We start from the raw sequence: 19213 nt of genomic DNA on the forward strand, positions 1-19213 counted from the left end.
ATGTTATGTCACTTTATACAAGGCTCTGTCTCCCTAGGATCTTTCCTTGCTGGCTTGATGAATTAAGCCAGGTGGAAAGGTTTTCTTTAAGTGTGCAGCCTCAAGCCAACAGCCAGCAAGGAATAAAAGCCCTATATACCACAACCTAAGAAAATAAATTCTTCCAACAACCTGAGTAAGCTTGGAAGCAGATTCTTCTCCAAACTCCCAGATGAGAACACACGCAGGCTGACTCTTGAGTCCAGCCTTGTGGAACCCAGAGAAGAGGGCCCAGGTAAGCCATGGCTAGACTTCTGACTGACAGAAATTGTGACATCACATATGTGTTATTTTAAGCCACTAAGTTGGTGGTAATTTGTTGTGCAATAATAGAATACTCATCTAGCTTAACTGAATCATGATTAACTACTGGAAGAAGAAGGAAGCCAAAGTATCTGATGCACTGGAGAATGAACACCCATTCAAAATCAGGTTCTTACAGGAAGGACAAAGGACACTTGGCTATATGTAGACCACAGACAGTATTTGACATAGTGTCTGCATTCTACTATATATATATATATAAAAAACATATATAAAACATATATTACATATATATTACATATATATTACATATATTACATATATAACACATATATTACATATATAAATGGAGGATCTTACATTATTTTGTTTTAACAGAAGTACAGAGAAGTTTTCTGTAAAATGGAAATGAGTATCATGAAGTTTTAAATGAACAGTGTAAAACAGAAGACATCAGCATTCATTAGGTCCCAGACCTCTTCGAGAATCTGATGAAATTCTGGACAACCTCTCACTCCCACAAACAAGATGTACTTGAATACCTACACATAAAATGTTGCATTCAATTTTAGAATGTGAAGAGATCACTTGAAGCCTATCCAGAGGCCTCTAAGGTAGGTATGTACTATACAGGGCTTGGAGACCTGGACTGCTCTGGTCATGTAGATGTGAGAGGGTGATATCAGTAGAGAGTTGTAGTGAGTAAGAAAATGTTCTCTGGAAACCTCAGCTTGTCGTTATATGGCAGAAACATGTTCAGATGTGTGACTCAGGGATTACTTAAAATAGTTGGGGCTGGAAAGAATGAAGAGAGTATCCCAGGTGTCAGGGCTGATAGGCAAGGATGGAGACAGAGCCTTCTGGATCAGTCTGAGTCAGGAAGCAGCTCAGGATACAGAAAAGCCAGGGCTCTTGAGTTAAGGAGGGCATTGATGCACTGCAAAGAGGAGAAGGTGAGAGAGCAGAGGAATGAGGGTGGAAGGACCAAGAGATACACCTTCCAGGCTGACTAAGGTATTAGCACCTCCGCCTTCCCTGTGCTGGGGGGAGAAGGAGGAAAAAGAAAGGACTAGTATAAACTGTTTCTAAGGGATCTCTGGCTTCTCCATGAGAATTGCTTAACTTTGTTTTCGATTCAATGGCAATCCAAAAAAATTAATGTAAGCATTTTCCCAGACCATATAGATAACTACCTTAAAACCGGCCATTGATTTCATTGTCCCCATTCGCCTTGGCATTGTGGTCATGTCTGTAACAATTAGCACTACAATAATTGATGCAGTCTAGATAGAAAAGAACAGAGGGGAAATTGCAATGTAAATGGCACACTCCTGCCAAGTGAAAACCAAATGACTTCATGGATGCTGGTGTGTTCGTGGGAGAATTGAACTGTCACAAGGCACGTGGAAGCAGAGGCAAGCCAAACTCAGAGGACCTGTTGGATGTGCTCATGTCCTGGGTGGTTGACTGAGTTTTAGCAAAGCAATACCGACTGTAATATTGAGTTAATTTTGTTAATTTGAATTGTTTGGATTCTGTCATCTTCTTTGTATTTAATCTTTAAATTTGTTTCGGGTTTGTGGCTGCCACAGACAGCCCGTTCTTCTCTTTCCAGACATGTGGTAAAACACCACGGTGGGGCCCCCTTCTGTTGAGCAGGACACATGATTAGTTCTGGCTAGTGAGTGCGAAGTGACGCTTCACAGTATTTAGCTGCAGTGTGAGTCTCCCCAGTGCTGCCTTTGCCTCATTGCACTAAGTATCTCCCTGCGTGCTGCTCCAGGTGCGTCCCAACTCCTCTGTACCTTTGCTGGAAGCAGGTCTGTAGAAACTGGGTCCATGGTCTCCCTTCTATTCTAACTTCCAGTTGGGCTTGGCCAATGGGGCGTTCCATCAGGAAACTGCAGGGCAGGAGGCGAATGGGATCAAAAGAGTAGGAATGAGTCCCTTGGCTCCATGTGCCAGGTCCATCTGGATTGGCTGCACCCCTCTGTCAGTCACTCTCCAGGTGCTGGTAACTGCTTCTGCACCTTGTCCCTTCAGGGTAAGGGTGGCTAGGCATTTCTAGCCTGCTGGTACTAAACTATAACTTACCACTTCCCCGAACCCCCTCTTTGCCTTGTAAGTAGTACAAATAAATAATAAACTTCTCCTCAAAGTCTTTAGTTTAGGTGTCCTCTGTCTCTTGCCAGGACGTGACTGGTGCGGTATTGGTGGCTGCTGGGTCAGATGAGCTCCCTGCTACTCCAAGAAACAATAAATGTTTGCAGCCACTAAGATTTGGGGGGACTTTTGTTATTACTGCCTATCCTGACAGATCCAGGTGCTACGACTATTTAAGGGGGTAAGTATAATAAATTAATATCTAATTTTATGTTTTCAGATGTCTTAAAACTATTTAAGGGGATCCATGCAAAATGTTGTTCCCTTAAAAGAGGGCACATCTCTCTCACGTGGAGAAACACTGGTAAGAGGAAAAGACTTTGAAGTCAACCAACTTGACGTGGTGTGCAGGTGCTGCAATTTACTTCAGACAATGCATCTATAAAAGAAAGATAAGATCTCGGCTGGCAAGATGGCCGAATAGGAACAGCTCCAGTCTGTAGCTCCCAGCGAGACTGATGCAGAAGGCAGGTGATTTCTGCATTTCCAACTGAGGTACCCAGTTCATCTCATTGGGACTGGTTAGACACTGGGTGCAGCCCACAGAGAGCAAGCCAAAACAGGGTGGGGCATTGAGCATGAGGAACCATGCACTCCAGCCTAGATACTGTGCTTTTCCCATGGCGTTCACAACCCGCAGACCAGGAGACCCCCCTCTGGTGCCTACCCAAGCAGGACTCTGGGTTTCAAGTACAAAACTGGGAAGCCATCTGGGCAGACACTGAACTAGCTACAAGAGCTGTTTTTTTGTTCATACCCTAGTGGCGCCTGGAACGCCAGCATGACAGAACCATTCACTCCCCTGGAAAGGGTGCTGAAGCCAGGGAGCCAAGTGGTCTGGCTAGGCAGGTCCTACTCCCACAGAGCCAGCAAACTAAGATCCACTGGCTTGAAATTCTCACTGCCAGCACAGCAGCAGCCTGAGTTCAACCTGGGACACTCGATCTTGGTGAGGGGAGGGGCATCTGCCATTGCTAAGGCTGGAGTAGGTGGTTTTACCCCCACCGTGTATACAAAGCCACCTGGAAGTTCAAACTGGGTGGAGCCCACTGCAGCTCAGCAAGGCTGCTGTGGCCAGACTGCCAGATTTCTCCTCTCTGGGTAGGGCATCTTTGAAAAAAAGGCAGCAGCTCCAGTCAACTTATAGATTAAAACCCCCATCTCCCTGGGACAGAACACCTGGGGGAAGTGGCAGCTGTGGGCACAGCTTCAGCAGACTTAAACGTCCCTGCCTGATGGCTCTGAAGAGAGCAGTGGGCCTCCCAGCACAGCGTTCAAGCTCTTCTAAGGGTCAGACTGCCTCCTGAAGTTGGGTACCTGATGCCCCTGTATCCTGACTGGGAGACACCTCCCAGTAGGGGCTGACAGACACCTCATACAGGAAAGCTCTGGCTGGCATCTGGCAGATGCCCCTCCAGGATGAAGCTTCCAAAGGAAAGAACAGGCAGCAATCTTTGCTGTTCTGCAGCCTCTGCTGGTGATATGCAGGCAAAGGGGGTCTGGAGTGGACCTCCAGGAAACTCCAGCAGACCTGCAGCAGAGGGGCCTGATTATTAGAAGGAGAACTAACAAACAGAAAGGAATAGCAGGTCCACTCAAAGACCCCATCTGAAGGTCACCAACATAAATCCACAAAGATGGGGAGAAATCAGAGCAAGAAGGCTGAAAATTCCAAAAACCCGAATGCCTACTCCTTGCCAGCAAGGGAATAAAACTGGATGCAGAGTTTGATAAACTGACAGAAGTAGGCTTCAGAAGGTGGGTAATAACAAACTCCTCTGAGCTAAAGGAGCATGTTCTAACCCACTGCAAGGAAGCTAAGAACCTTGAAAAAAGGTTAGACAAATTGCTAACTAGAATAACAAGTTTAGAGAAGAACATAAATGACCTGATGTAGCTGAAAAACACAGCACGTGGACTTCATGAAGCATACCTAAGTATCAATAACCAAATCAATCAAGTGGAAGAAAGGATATCCGAGATTGAAGATCAAGTTAATGAAATAAAGCGAGAAGACAAGATTAGAGAAAAAAGAATAAAAAGGAACTAATAAAGCCTCCAAGAAATATGGGACTGTGAAAAGACCAAATCTACGTTTGATTGGTGTACCTGAAAGTGACGGGGAGAATGGAACCAAGTTGGAAGACACTCTGCAGGATATTATCCAGGAGAACTTCCCCAACCTAGCAAGGCAGACCAACATTCAAATTCAGGAAATACAGAGAATGCCACAAAGATACTCCTGGAGAAGAGCAACTCCAAGACACACAATTGTCAGATTCACCAAGGTTGAAATAAAAAAAGTTAAGGGCAGCCAGAGAGAAAGGTCAGGTTACCCACAAAGGGAAGCCCATCAGGCTAACAGTGGATCCCTCTGCAGAAACCCTACAAGCCAAAAGACAGTCAGGGCCAATATTCAACATTCCTAAAGAAAAGAATTTTCAACCCAGAATTTCGTATCTAGCCAAAGTAAGCTTCAGAATTGAAGGAGCAATAAAATCCTTTATAGACAAGCAAATGCTGAGATATTTTGTCACCACCAGGCCCACCTTACAAAAGCTCCTGAAGGAAGCACTCAACATGCAGTTTTGCCACTGCACAAACAATCAAACTGTAAAAACCATCAACACTATGAAGAAACTGCATCAACTAATGGACAAAATAACCAGCTAGCATCATAATAACAGGATCAAATTCACACATAACAATATTAACCTTAAGTGTAAACGGGCTAAATGCCCCAATGAAAAGATAACAGACTGGCAAATTGGATAAAGAGTCAAGACCCATCAGTGTGCTGTATTCAGGAGACCCATCTCACATGCAAAGACACACATAGGCTCAAAATAAAGGGATGGAGGAATATTTACCAAGCAAATGGAAAGCAAAAAGAAAAGCAGGAGTTGCAATCCTAATCTCTGATAAAACAGACTTTAAACCAACGAAGATCAAAAGAGATAAAGTAGGCCATTACATAATGGTAAAGGGATCAATGCAACAAGAAGAGCTAACTATCCTAAATATATATGCACCCAATACAGGAGCACCCAGAATCATAAAGCAAGTCCTTAGAGACCTACAAAGAGACTTAGGCTCCCACACAATAATAATGGGAGACTTTAACACCCCACTGTCAACATTAGACAGATCAACAAGACAGAAAATTAACAAGGATATTCAGGACTTGAACTCAGCTCTGGACCAAGAAGACCTAATAGACATCTACAGAACTCTCCACCCCAAATCAACAAAATATACATTCTTCTCAGCACCACATAGCACTTATTCCAAAATTGACCACATAGTTGGAAGTAAAGCACTCCTCAGCAAACGTGAAAGGACAGAAATCATAACAAACAGTCTCTCAGACCACAGCGCAATCAAATTAGAACTCAGGATTAAGAAACTCACTGAAGACCACACAACTACATGGAAACTGAACAACATGCTCCTGAATGACTACTGGGTAAATAACAAAATGAAGGCAGAAATAAAGATGTTCTTTGAAACCAATGAGAATGAAGACACAATGTACCAGAATCTCTAGGACACATTTAAATCAGTGTGTAGAGTGAAATTTATAGCACTAAATGCCCACAAGAGAAAGCAGGAAAGATCTAAAATTGACACCCTAACATCAAAATTAAAAGAACTAGAGAAGCAACAGCAAACAAATTCAAAAGCCAGCAGAAGACAAGAAATAACTAAGATCAGAGCAGAAGTTAAGGACATAAAGACGTGAAAAACTCTTCAAAAAATCAATGCATCCAGGAGCTGGTGTTTTGAAAAGATAAACAAGATAGACAGACCACTAGCCAGACTAATAAGAGAGAAGAATCAAATAGAAGCAATAAAAAATGATTGATATAGGGGATATCACCACTGATTGATCTCCCAGAAATACATACTACCATCAGAGAATACTATAAACACCTCTACGCAAATAAACTAGAAAATCTAGAAGAAATGGATAAATTCCTGGACATACACCCTCCCAAGACTAAACAAGGAAGAAGTCAAACCCCCAAATAGACCAATAACAAGTTCTGAAATTGAGGCAGTAATTTAATAGCCTATCAACCAAAAAAAGTCCAGGACCAGATGGATTCACAGCTGAATTCTTGCAGAGGTTCAACGAGGAGCTGATACCATTCCTTCTGAAACTATTCCAAGCAATAGAAAAAGAGGGAATCCTCCCTAATTAATTCATTTTATGAGGCCAGCATCATCCGGATACCAAAACCTGGCAGAGAAGCAACAAAAAAAGAAAATTTCAGGCCAATATCCCTGATGAACATGAATGTGAAAATCCTTAATATAATGCAGGCAAACCGAATCCAGCAGCACATCCAAAAGCTTATCCACCACCATCAAGTTGGCTTTATACCTGGGATGCAAGGCTCATTCAACATACGCAAATCAATAAATGTAATCCATCACATAAACAGAACCAATCACAAAAACCACATGATTATCTCAATAGATGCAGAAAAGGCCTTTGACAAAAATTCAACACCCCTTCATGCTGAAAACTCTCAATAAACTAGGTATCAATGGAACGTATCTCAAAATAATGACAAATCCACAGCCAATGTCATACTGAATGGGCAAAAACTGGAAGCATTCCCTTTGAAAACTGGCACAAGACAAGGATACCTTCTCTTACCACTCCTATTCAACATAGTGTTGGAAGTTCTGGCCAGGGAAGTCAGGCAAGAGAAGGAAATAAAGGGTATTCAAATAGGAAGAGAGGAAGTCAAATTGTGTCGGTTTGCAGATGACATGATTGTATATTTAGAAAACCCCATTGTCTCAGCCCAAAATCTCCTTAAGCTGATAAGCAACTTCAGCAAAATCTCAGGATACAAAATCAATGTGCAGAAATCACAAGCATTCCTATACATGAATAACAGACAAACAGCCAAACCATGAGTGAACTCCTATTCACAATTGCTACAAAGAGAATAAAATACCTAGGAATCCAATTTACAAGAGATGTGAAGGACTTCTTCAAGGAGAACTACAAACCACTGCTCAATGAAATAAGAGAGGACACAAACAAATGGAAAAAGCATTCCATGCTCATGGACAGGAAAAATCAGTATCATGAAAATGGCCATACTGCCCAAAGTAATTTATAGATTCAATGCTATCCCCATTATGCTACCATTGACTTTCTTCACAGAATTGGAAAAAAACTACTTTAAAGTTCGTATGTAACCAAAAAAGAGCCCACAAAGCCAAGACAATCCTAAGCAAAAAGAACAAAGTTGGAGCCATGATGCTACCTGACTTCAAACTATACTACAAGGCTACAGTAACCAAAACACCATGGTACTGGTGCCAAAACAGATATATAGACCAATGGAACCGAACAGAGGCCTCAGAAATAACACCACACAACTACAACCATCTGATCTACAACCTGACACAAACAAACAATGGGGAAAAGATTCTCTATTTAATAAATGGTGTTGGCAAAACTGGCTAGTCACAGAAAACTGAAACTGGACCCCTTCCTTACACCTTATACAAAAATCAACTCAGGATGGATTAAAGACTTAAACGTTATGACCTAAAATCATAAAAATCCTGGGAAAAAAACCTAGGCAACACCATTCAGGACATAGGCATGGGCAAAGACTTCACGTCTAAAACACCAAAAGCAATGGCAACAAAAGCCAAAATTGACAAATGGGATCTAATCAAACTAAAGAGCTGCTGCACAGCAAAAGAAACTATGATCAGAGTGAACAGACAACCTACAGAATGGGAGAAAATTTTTGCAATCTATCCATCTGACAGAGGGCTAATATCTAAAATCTACAAAGAACTTAAATTTTCAAGAAAAAAACAACCCCATCAAAAAGTGGGCAAAGGATATGGACAGACGCTTTTCAAAAGAAGACATTTGTGCAGCCAACAAACATATGAAAAATGCTCATTATCACTAGTCATTAGAGAAATGCAAATCAAAACCACAATGAGATACCATCTCCTGCCAGTTAGAATGGTAATCATTAAGTCAGGAAACAACAGATGCTGGAGAGGATGTGGAGAAATAGGAACGCTTTTACACTGTTGGTGGGAGTGTAAAGTAGTTCAACCATTGTGGAAGACAGTGTGGCAATTCCTCAAAATACCATTTGACCCAGAAATCCCATTACTGGGCCAAAGGATTATAAATTATTCTACTATAAAGGCACATGCACATGTATGTTTATTGCGGCACTATTCACAATAGCAAAAATTTGGAACCAACCCAAATGTCCACCAATGATAGACTGGATAAAGAAAATGTGCCACATATACACCATGGAATACTATGAAGCCATAGAAAAGGATGAGTTCTTGTCCTTTGCAGGGACGTGGATGAAGCTAGAAACCATCATTCTCAGCAAACTAACACAAGAACAGAAAATCAAACACCACATGTTCTCACTGATAAGTGGGAGTTGAACAATGAGAAGACATGGACACAGGGAGGGGAACATCACACACTGGGGCCTGTTGGGGGATGGCTAGGGGAGGGATAGCATTAGGAGAAATACTTAATGTAGGTGACAGGTTGATGGGTGCAGCAAACCACCAGGGTACGTGTGTACTTATGTAACAAACCTGCACGTTCTGCATATGTACCCCAGAACTTAAAGCATAATTAATAAAAATAAAGATAATGAATCCAACTCTTAGGAATGTAAGGTTTAAATAATGCATCTAAGATGCTCAGCAGATGACTTGGCATCTAGCATTTGCTCTATAAATGATGGCTAATATTAACTCATCAGTGATAGCTACAATTAAATTGTTACTAACAATAACCTAAAGGATTATTGCCTAGAGAGTAACATATGGAGTAATCAGGGAGGGGATGAGGGAAAAGGAGGAGTTAGCCAGCAAGGAAGGGGTTGACTGTGGAACAAGTGATCAGGATCAGGAGGCAGGAAGACCTTTGGAGAAACAGGAGGAGGACCTGTGATTAGGCCAGCAATGGCAGGGTGGAGTCAGGCCAGGCCCAGAGCTGATGGCTAAGGCACTCAAGTAGAAGCTGCTAGAGTATTTGTGGGGAAGCCTGGGGTATAGAGGTGAGACAAGACTCACCATTTTAAAAAATGTTTTTTAGTGACAGGATCTCACTCGGGCACCTAGATGGGAGTGCAGTGGCATGAACTCCTGGGCTCAGATGTCCTCCCACCTCAACCTTCTGAGTAGCTGGAATTACAGGAATGAACCACCACGCTCAGGTAATTTTTAAATTTTTTTTTTTCTTTTGTAAACACAAGGCCTCACTATGTTGCCCAGGCTAGTCTTGAGCTCCTGGCCTCAAGCAATTCTCCTCCTTCAGCTTCCCAAAATGCTGGAATTACAGGTGTTAGCTGCCACACCCAGCCCAAGGCTCCCCATTTTTGACTTTCATCCCCGTATCTTTGAGGCAAGTCACTCAAAAAAGCAGCATGGCAATTATCCCAAAAATAGGCCACCCAGGACCAGTGCACAGCCCCTGCCTTTGTCAAGATCTGATAGAGGGAGAGGGCTCAAAGGCAGGCCTCCTGGGCACTGCCAGCCCCTGGGTCCTTCTAAGCTTTGGAATCCTCACACCTGCCAAATGCAGTGTGGAGCAGCTTAAGGGCTACCTATAGGTGAACTAGCCATGCATATGGGCCTTAGTCTTTCTCTTTGACACCTCCATTGCTCCCAGATAAGGCGTGCTCAGAGCTGGCGTTTCCTCTACTAATAAAGCTGTATCCATTGTCATATGGTAAAAAGAATTCTGGCACCCAACAGCCACTTTTCTTATTGATGATGATGGAAATAATAATAATAATTTTATGGCACTTTTATTCAGCATGAGCTACAAACAGAAAATAGTGCCTTCAATCAGCAAGTGTGTCACACTCTTTTTTTTTTTTCTGTCAGAGCCCCACACTTTCTCACATACAACACACACACAGAGGTCACATTTAGTATTCTCAGTAATGCTGTGAGATACTTGTCACTTTCCTCATTCTCAGGCAAGGCACCTGAGCCTCGGGGTGATGAAAGAGATTACTTAGATGATCAGAGACTGGGAAAGTGCTGATGTTGGGACACCCAGGGGAGGTCTCATTGGAGCAGGGCTAGGCTCAAATCAGGGAAGGAAGCTGAGAATCTGGAATCCCAGGCTGAGCCTGGCCAAGTGTCCACCTACAGGGAGTGCCAGAGGTTAGCATGCTAAGTCCACGAAGCTGTGACCAGGAAACCAGAGTGAGAAGAGCTGGCCAAAGTTGGTGAGGTAGGGAGAATACATGAAGGCCTGATTATAGATAAACGTGAATATGAAAAGCTAATACAAAGAGAAAGTGAGATAACCAGAGACTAAGGAGATCCAGGACTGTCAGAGGCGAGTTTCAGGCAGAATTCTCCCCCAATGCCACTGGTAAGACACTCTCATTAGGATGGAGTTGGTCCCTAAAGCAGATTGACATCACTGGGCACTTTGACTGTAATTCCAGGCCAGTGCTATATCCCAAGATCCTTACCCTGAGGTTAATGTGTGTACAGAACGTTGTGTTTGTGTGTTTGCAGATGTGTTGGGAACATCTTGGGAAGGTGGTTAATAGCTTTTATTATATAATCAAAGGGATCTTTGTGCTCTCCGACGTAAGCAACTCAGCTGCCTTCACTACATGTGCTTGCCGCCTGCCCATGACCAACTTCATTCCAAAATTTAATGTCCCGCCGAATCGTTTCTAGTCCTGGAGGATTTTCCATAAGCCACTCTTCTAACTCACCCTCAATGAATTGATTAATTGATTGTCTAGGCCAGTACTAGACACCACAATAAATATAGCAATTACTTAAGGCACAGTCTCACCCCCAAAGACCCCTTTAAGATCTGGGCTTGGAGACAAGAGACAGCATGAGGGGCTGAGAGTAAAAGACAGCATAAAAGTCAGTCAGACATAGAGACGTTACGTGTCAGAAGAGGAGAGATGAGTGAGATGTGGGTTACCAGGTGGCCACACGTGTTGGCTGTGGTCAGGTGGGAAAAACTGGGACCTTGGACCCAGACCATCTGGGTTTTAGTTCTCACTACCACCTGCTGCACACTGTTGGGTGAATGATTAATGTCTCTCATTTGCAAAAATAGAGATCATAGCATTTATGCTGCAGGTGTTGCTACCAACACAATGGAGGTTTATTTAAGTTCACGTGGGTGCAAGTGCCTAGGTCAGGCAAATAGTCCACAATGCTCCAAGCTCATCAAGAGCACCATAGGTATTTATTTTAAAAGTATGTATTGTTGGATGTTCATATCTATGAATGTCTTATAAATTGAATCACGCTTTGCAATCTTTTTCCCTCCCAAGTATATTGTAATGGTCACCTATGTTAATAGAGGGAGCTCTGGTTAATTCTTTTGCACTTATTATACATTGCCACACTGTATTTATACCTTCTTCTGTTGGTAGATTTTTTTCCCCCCAAATATTTACTATTATAAATATTTTTGTTATAATCATACTTGCAGATGTTCAAGAGTTTCTCCTGAAGTGGATTTGCTGGCTGGTAGAGTATTTGCATTTTATGCTTTGTCGTCAGAAAACCACATTATTTTCCAAGGAGTTGGCCTAATTTACACTGTCATCTCTGGTGTATGAAAATGCCATTGTCTTGCTGATATTTGATATTGTCAGACTCAGGAAATTCTGTGTGTGATTTTGATGGCACTAAATGGTAGATGTTTTGATTTCCATTCCTCTAATAACTATAAGTATCTTTATTATAATTTTCTTGGCTGTACCAGTGTTTTTATGTTAAATGCCTCGTCGTATCTTTGTCCTGATTTCTTATTGATTCATAAAAGTTCTTTATATACTCTGAATACTAACCCTTTCTGTTTGTGTAGCAAACATCTTCTCACAGTTCTGGCTTGCTTTTTGAATTTCTTTATGGTCTCTTGATGAACACCTGTAATTCTTGAAATGAATTACTATTTAAGGCAAGGCTATGAAGACCCAACTTCTTGGTTACTTAATAGACTATGATAATAAATGAGAACTTCAAGGATGGTAGGGTGGGGTGAATACATATGACTGTCCTGATTTAAGGCAAGGATATGAAGACCCAACTTCTTGGTTACTTAATAGACTATGATAATAAATGAGAACTTCAAGGATGGTAGGGTGGGGTGAATACATATGACTGTCCTGAAAAGCTTAGAGAAAGAAAATGACAAGCCCAGTCCTTTAAATTCTCATTCAAGGTAATGTCAGGAAACCAGATGTTTCTATAATTGCACTAAAATATTATCTCATCTACCATAGCAATATAACCAAGGTACCTAAAAATTCATTGCAAAATTTGATCTTGTAGTTTGAGAATTACTACACAAATTGAATGTATGACTGTCCTAAGTTTCTTATGTAAAAGTGAGGGCACTGATTAAGGAAGAATGGGACATGAGCTTTGGCAGGTAGATATTTCGGTCAATTTGGATGAACTTAAGTACCAAGATGCTCCCTCCTTAAAAAATTCCACTTATCAGCAGAAGCAGCCCATCTTCCTCTATCCAAAACATCAGCCTATCCTTGCTTAAAGGGCAGCTAAAAACCCCCACTGAAGCAGTAACCTTGCATAGTATATTGATGTCTTTTAAGACCCACCTTCACCACTCCCCATTGCCTACAGGGCTCAGAGAAATGGTTGTTATTTTACATAGTGAAAGAATGGCAAGGTCGAGCTAATTCAAAAAATAAAAATAAAAATAAAACAGGAGTATGTGTGGCAATAGATTTCAGGAGCGCCAGATCAGAGAAAAAGAAACACTGTGTAGAATTGAGTCAAATTTATTGATATGAGTGCACTTAATGAAGATTCTAGATTTGGTGTGTTAGCTAGAACAGCTGAGAAGTGCCCCGACAGTGTGCTTGGAATGTTGATTGCAACTTGAAATCAGTGGAATTACAGTAAATGATGAAGCCACATTTCTTTGGTATAATATAGAGGAAGAAATCCAACCTCTGAAAAGACATGGGCAAATTGGAGTGGATGTGTCGCATGTGAGACCCACTCATCCTCACTGTAATATCTCCCTGGAGGACTCAGAGGACGCTTTCTTCACCAAAAAGCAAACAAATAAATAAAAACCAAACAGCAACAATAAAACAAAACAAAACAAAACAAACACCCTGGGAAATAGATTGGTGAAGGGGAAGCCAGCCTCCTTGAAAAGCTCTATAATGCCTGTTCTCCGTAGGAAGGATGGGTCATGGTAGATGGTTCGGTAATTTTGATGGAGATGATGGTACCCAGCAATGGCAGAAGCCGAGGGGCAGCCCTTAACCAACAAAACCACAATGGGCACCTTTGCTGAAAAAAATGCAATAGGGCCTAATGAGCAGCTAATATCAATGAATATTTGTTAAGCATTTATAATGCTCTAAGCATTGTGAAAAATGCTTTCTGTGCATCCTCCTCATTGCATTGTCACAGTGACAATCAGAGGGAAGCGCTACAGTATTTTCCCATTTTACAGATGAAGCTCCTGGGGCTCAGAGACGTTAAATAACCTTCTTTGATGGGAGAGGGCAAATTATTTAACATCTCTAAGGTTGACTTATGGTAATCATAATGGGTAGACTTCAAAGGAGTCTTTGATAGAACGTAATTCATTTGTGGAATGCTTAGTAATGAAAGTAGTTTGTTACTAACTCAGTCTCTAAGGCTGAAAGCAATGTTTTACTTGATATAAAGAACTGAAAAAGTTCTAAGACCGATGACCCAAATCTTGGCACCAAAAGTTGTGGCCCTTCACCTAATTCTAAGAACTGAGGCAGTTCACCAACCCAGAGACTCTTGATTAAAGGAAAGACTAGGTGACTGTAAAGAAGGACTCTACAACCCTGATGCAAGTTTATGCTGCATATTTATTTGATTTCCTAAACTTCACCCACAGAGACCTATAGCCATTTATTAGGATTTGTGTGCATGGAAGAAAGGGAACTAACTAGTCTTCGGTGGGGTAGATTACTAAATATTCGCTGAGAGCTGACACTAATCCCCGAAGATCACAGACAGTACTATGGTCCACCAATTAGAGCAAGGCCTGATGGAGATCAGAGGCCACCCCACACAGCATGGGTGTAGCCCATCTTACATTGAGGGTGAGATCACTCAATGTCTTGGCTTTGTGTGGAGGTCTCTAACTCATCTCCCCCAGCCCCTTGCACGGATCCAGATTTTGTCTCTTGCCTCTGTACAACTATGGAAATAGAGGTTCCAATCACTGGGGATTGGCAGAAGCCCAAGACTTTAGCATAGCTTCATGACTGCTGTAGGTGAGGTCTTTAGCTGGTCTTTAAGCAACGATAAGCTGGTGTTTTGCATAGAGGAGAATGGGCTGCCTCTGCTGGCAAGTGGAATTTTTTAGGGAGGGAGCATCATTGTACTTAAATTCATCCAAATTGACCAAACTGTCCTTCCAATTCTCAGATTTGTGTTTTCACTTCATTTTTTACTTCTAGGGATTTCTCTTGTTCTCTTGTCAATTCAGTGCATGCATTAAAAAATATGGTTACTTTTCTGAATTTTATCAGCACTTCTAGATGCTTTCCAAAGAGGGGAAATTATATTACCTATTCTGGCAAATTTTTTTTTTTTTTTTGTCATAGTACCAACAGCACTTAGCACTTTTCATTTGTGCCGTAAGTAGATACATACATGTGTTTTCTATTCTATGAGATGCTAAGTTCCTGGTGCAGGTCAGGGACTGACTATCTCCTTTATTTATTTCATTTTTTTTTTAATGAGCTCAGTTCAACAAACACATAAGGAGTGCTTACTCTGTGTTAGGCACCATGCTGGGTGCTGAGGAAGCAAGCCCAGGGCTCTTGTATTTAATGTTTTCTGTAAGAACAACTCTCTAGCTAGCACCCTCCATTTAGTGGGATCTCTCTGTGCTAAGCGCTGAAACATCCCATGCGCTTTCTGTGTTTTTGCCTATGCTGCTTTTTCCCATCTGAAATACCTTCTTCTCCACCTTTTTCCTAGCCTACTGCTACCTGCTTCTGAAGGATACTAAGCCCCACCATTTTCATGAATCTTACACTATATTGAATATTAGAGAGGCTCTGTCTCCTCTCTTTCTTTGAATATAATATGCCATTTGTGCTGATCGATGTAAAATGTGAGTACTTATTTCTTCATGTAATTTAATATTGTCAACCTCCCCCCTCCGATCCCCTGCTAGATTTCAAGCTCCCTGAAGATGAAGGCTGAATCCTACACCTTGCTTGTATCCTCCATGGCTCATTGAACAAGTGCTAGCTACATGGAGACTGCTCAATAAATATTGAATAATTCATGAGGGACTCAATAAATAACGATTGCTTAATTGATTAGCTCCGTCAATAAATCTTGCTTTGAACAGAGGTATAGCCGTTGAAGATACTCAAAAGGCAATCTGGGTCACTGTGCCTCTGAATAGGGGAAAGCTCCATGAATACAAGGTCTGGTGGGAGAAGGCAAGTTATTTAACCTCTCTAAGCCCCGGGAGCTTCATCTGTAAAATAGGAAAATACTGTAGTGCTTCCCTGTCATTGTCACTGTGACAATGTAATGAGGATGATGCACAGAAGGCATTTATCACACTGCCTAGTCCATTATAAATTCTTAATAAATATTAATTGATATTAGCTACTCACTGATCTTAAGAACTGGATTGAAAGAAACACCATGAGAAAACTTTCATTCTGTAGCAATAATACCCAACAGCTTCATGTTGTAGAAACACTGTACCACTTTACTCCCCTAATATTCTTGTGAGGTCACCAAGAGTGTAAGTAGTCTGTACAAGTGAGTGGGTTGTAGGTTCATTTGGAGACTCATTAACTCCTGATACATGGTCCCTTCTGTGATCCTGACTGTGTGATGGGAAGGGCCAGGGAAGGAGGGGTAGATGCATTTACAGATCTCGTTGCTCCACAAGCATGCTCTGAGAACTTACTAGGTACCAGGCACTGTGCTGGACACCAGAACTTCAGCTGTAAATTAGGCAGGCAAGTTTCTTGCTTAAAAGTCCAGTCAAAGTGTCCTTATAAACCATGGAAAGGGGCCATCAGCAGCTATGGATGCTCATGACCAGAGCCCCTTAGTCTGTTGGAGGAGGGGCTGTCAGGAAAGACTTCCAAGAGGAAGTGACACTTGGGATGAGACCAAATAGATGAGATGGGAGTGACGTGGTACCCCCCTCCCCACAGCAGCTGCCATATGGGTGGAAGATGGAGAAGACAGTGTGTCCATGGCTACTTCAGACCCAGCCTGATGAGGACCAAGCTACAGTCATGGATGTTCTGGCTGTGCCTCCTGTGCAATGGAATCAGGAGGTCAGTAGCTCAAAGAAATGCCTCCATTCGGGATCTCTGCATCCCCTCTCTCTCCTTCCTGTGCCACTCAGCTACCTCCTGGGAGAGAGAACACAGAAACCTGATTTCTCCCCACTTGATGCTTGAAAGGGGAGGGAAGAAGAGAAGGTGACTGCCTGGATCTCTTACTTGGGATGGAGTGTTGTCATGTAAACAACTTTTCACCCTAGGATTTTTTGGGGCTGTCAAGAAGTGACAGCCAGAGCTGGAGACACTGGCTGGAGAGGCCATTAAAGGCCATGAGAGGTGATTTCCCACCTGGCTTCTTCCTCCAGAACTTAGCACTTGCAGCAGTCTCTTCCACCCCACCTCCAACCCATATACATCCTCTCCCCACATAAACATCTTCTTCAGTGGTACCTACTGACTTTTAGCTTTCTAAACCAGACTGAAAGAAAAACATTGACGAGTTACCAATCTACAGCATTTCACCCACATTTATCTCATTTAATACTCTTAACCTTGAAATTCATTCATTCATTCCTATAACAAATATGTGTCAAGAACCAACTCTATACCAGCTTTATTATGCTATTTTCATCTTATCAATGAGGGTGTGCAGCCTCAGAAAGGTTAAGTGACCTACCTTGAGTCACACACTGAGTAAATAATAAAGTCAATGAACAAATTGTAGAGATCAAGTCAGCTGAGCTGACTTCAAATACTTTTTCCACTACAGTGGAAAACACTTTTCTAATTGACTGGTCTCTGGATTATTCCATATGGAGTTTTATGGAAAAAAAAAGAATAAATTCTGGGCATGCCAAGCAAACAGTGGCTAATTGCTTTCATCAAAGAGTTCATTGGCAAATTACGTTCACTGCCTATCTACCCTACTGGGAACCAAACAAAACAAAAATGTGAAGTCAAGTCCTTTGTCTTTGCTCAATGCCTACTCCTGTCACTCTTTCCAAGAAAGGCTCTGATACTTACACAGAGGTATAAGCAACAAAAATACCTTGATCAAGACCAGCCTGGCCAACATGGTGAAACTCCGTCTTTACTAAAAATACAAAAATTAGCTGGGTGTGGTGGGAGGTGCCTGTAATCCCAGCTACTCAGGAGACTGAGGCAGGAGAATCTCTTGAACCTGAAAGACGGAGGTGCAGTGAGCTGAGATCACACCACTGCATTCCAGCCTGGGCGAGAGAGTGAGGCTCCATCTCAAAAAAGAAAAAAAGCTTGAAATGCTCCTCCATTGTGGATGACAATTGTGAGTATCATGTCCTGCAGCGGTGGGGCTAGAACACTTGCTGCCAGTCCCACATTGGAGGTCTGCTTTTGCAAACTCGGCAATAATGGAAAGTACCTGTTCAGTCTTAGGCATGGTAGAAATTTGTGGGGGAGGGAGAAATGCAGAACCCACAAGCCATGTTGTGTTGGAAGAGAGAGAAAGTAAAAGTTTGAAACAGTGGCATCATAAAGCCAGCTGGAAGAACTGATTTTAGGGATTAAGAGTGACTACATTGCTGGCCGGACGTGGTGGCTCATGCCTGTAATCCCAGCACTTTGGGAGGCTGAGGCGGGCGGATCACGAGGTCAGGAGTTCAAGACCAGCCTGACCACCGTGGGGAAACCCCATCTCTACTAAAAATACAAAAATTAGCCGAGTGTGGTGGCACACGCCTGTAGTCTCAGCTACTCAGGAGACTGAGGCAGGATAATTGCTTGAACCTAGGAGTCGGAGGCTGCAGTGAGCTGAGATCATGCCACTGCACTCCAGCCTGGGCAACAGAGCGAGACTTCATTTCCAAAAAAAGAGTGACTACATTGTCACATTCACTTTTTCCTTTTCCAACCTCCTCCGTGCATGTGCAAAACCATTAGAAAAGCAACAAGCAGGGCTGGTGAAGGAATCAGGGGAAGGCTCCTCTCATACTGTCTCTCCCACATAGGAGCATGGTCCCCGAGTTTTAAGTCTTACTGCTGCCACTTTCTGATTGAGTGTCTTTTAGCAATTTATACTCTGAGTCACAATTTTCTCATCTGCAGAATGAGTGTAATAATAGCAGCCTTGCAGAGTCATCATGAGGACCCAGTGTAACCATCTGCACATGAGATGGGAGCAGCCAGCACTGTGGAACGAGGCAAGGTTTGGAGGAAAAGAGCTCGGACATGCCTCTAAACATTTAGCTATGTGACCATCAGGAACTCACCACCCCTCCAGCCTCATCCACCTCACTTTTCACATGAGGAAGGTAACAAACTTGTGGTTTGTTGGAATCAAAGGCAGTAACAAGTAAATGTAATAATGCTGTTAAACTGTCAAGTCCTATTCAGATGAAAAGATACACCATTGCCTTTCTCCTAAGCAGGGCATTGTGCCTCCATGAATACCTACA

At 42.3% G+C, this 19213-nt stretch overlaps 1 long non-coding RNA gene across 1 annotated transcript; it reads left to right on the forward strand.

Moving 5' to 3' along the window:
- The first annotated feature begins 410 nt into the window (after window positions 1-410).
- LOC112134724 (uncharacterized) lies at window positions 411-15845 on the forward strand. Its single transcript, XR_002916088.1, has 5 exons — window positions 411-471; window positions 682-917; window positions 2496-2647; window positions 9590-9710; window positions 15698-15845. It is a non-coding gene; the product is annotated as an uncharacterized LOC112134724 (long non-coding RNA).
- Window positions 15846-19213: the final 3368 nt, after the last annotated feature.

The sequence above is a fragment of the Pongo abelii genome, chromosome 7 (genome assembly GCF_028885655.2).
Source record: "Pongo abelii isolate AG06213 chromosome 7, NHGRI_mPonAbe1-v2.0_pri, whole genome shotgun sequence".
Taxonomy (NCBI): Eukaryota; Metazoa; Chordata; class Mammalia; order Primates; family Hominidae; genus Pongo; species Pongo abelii.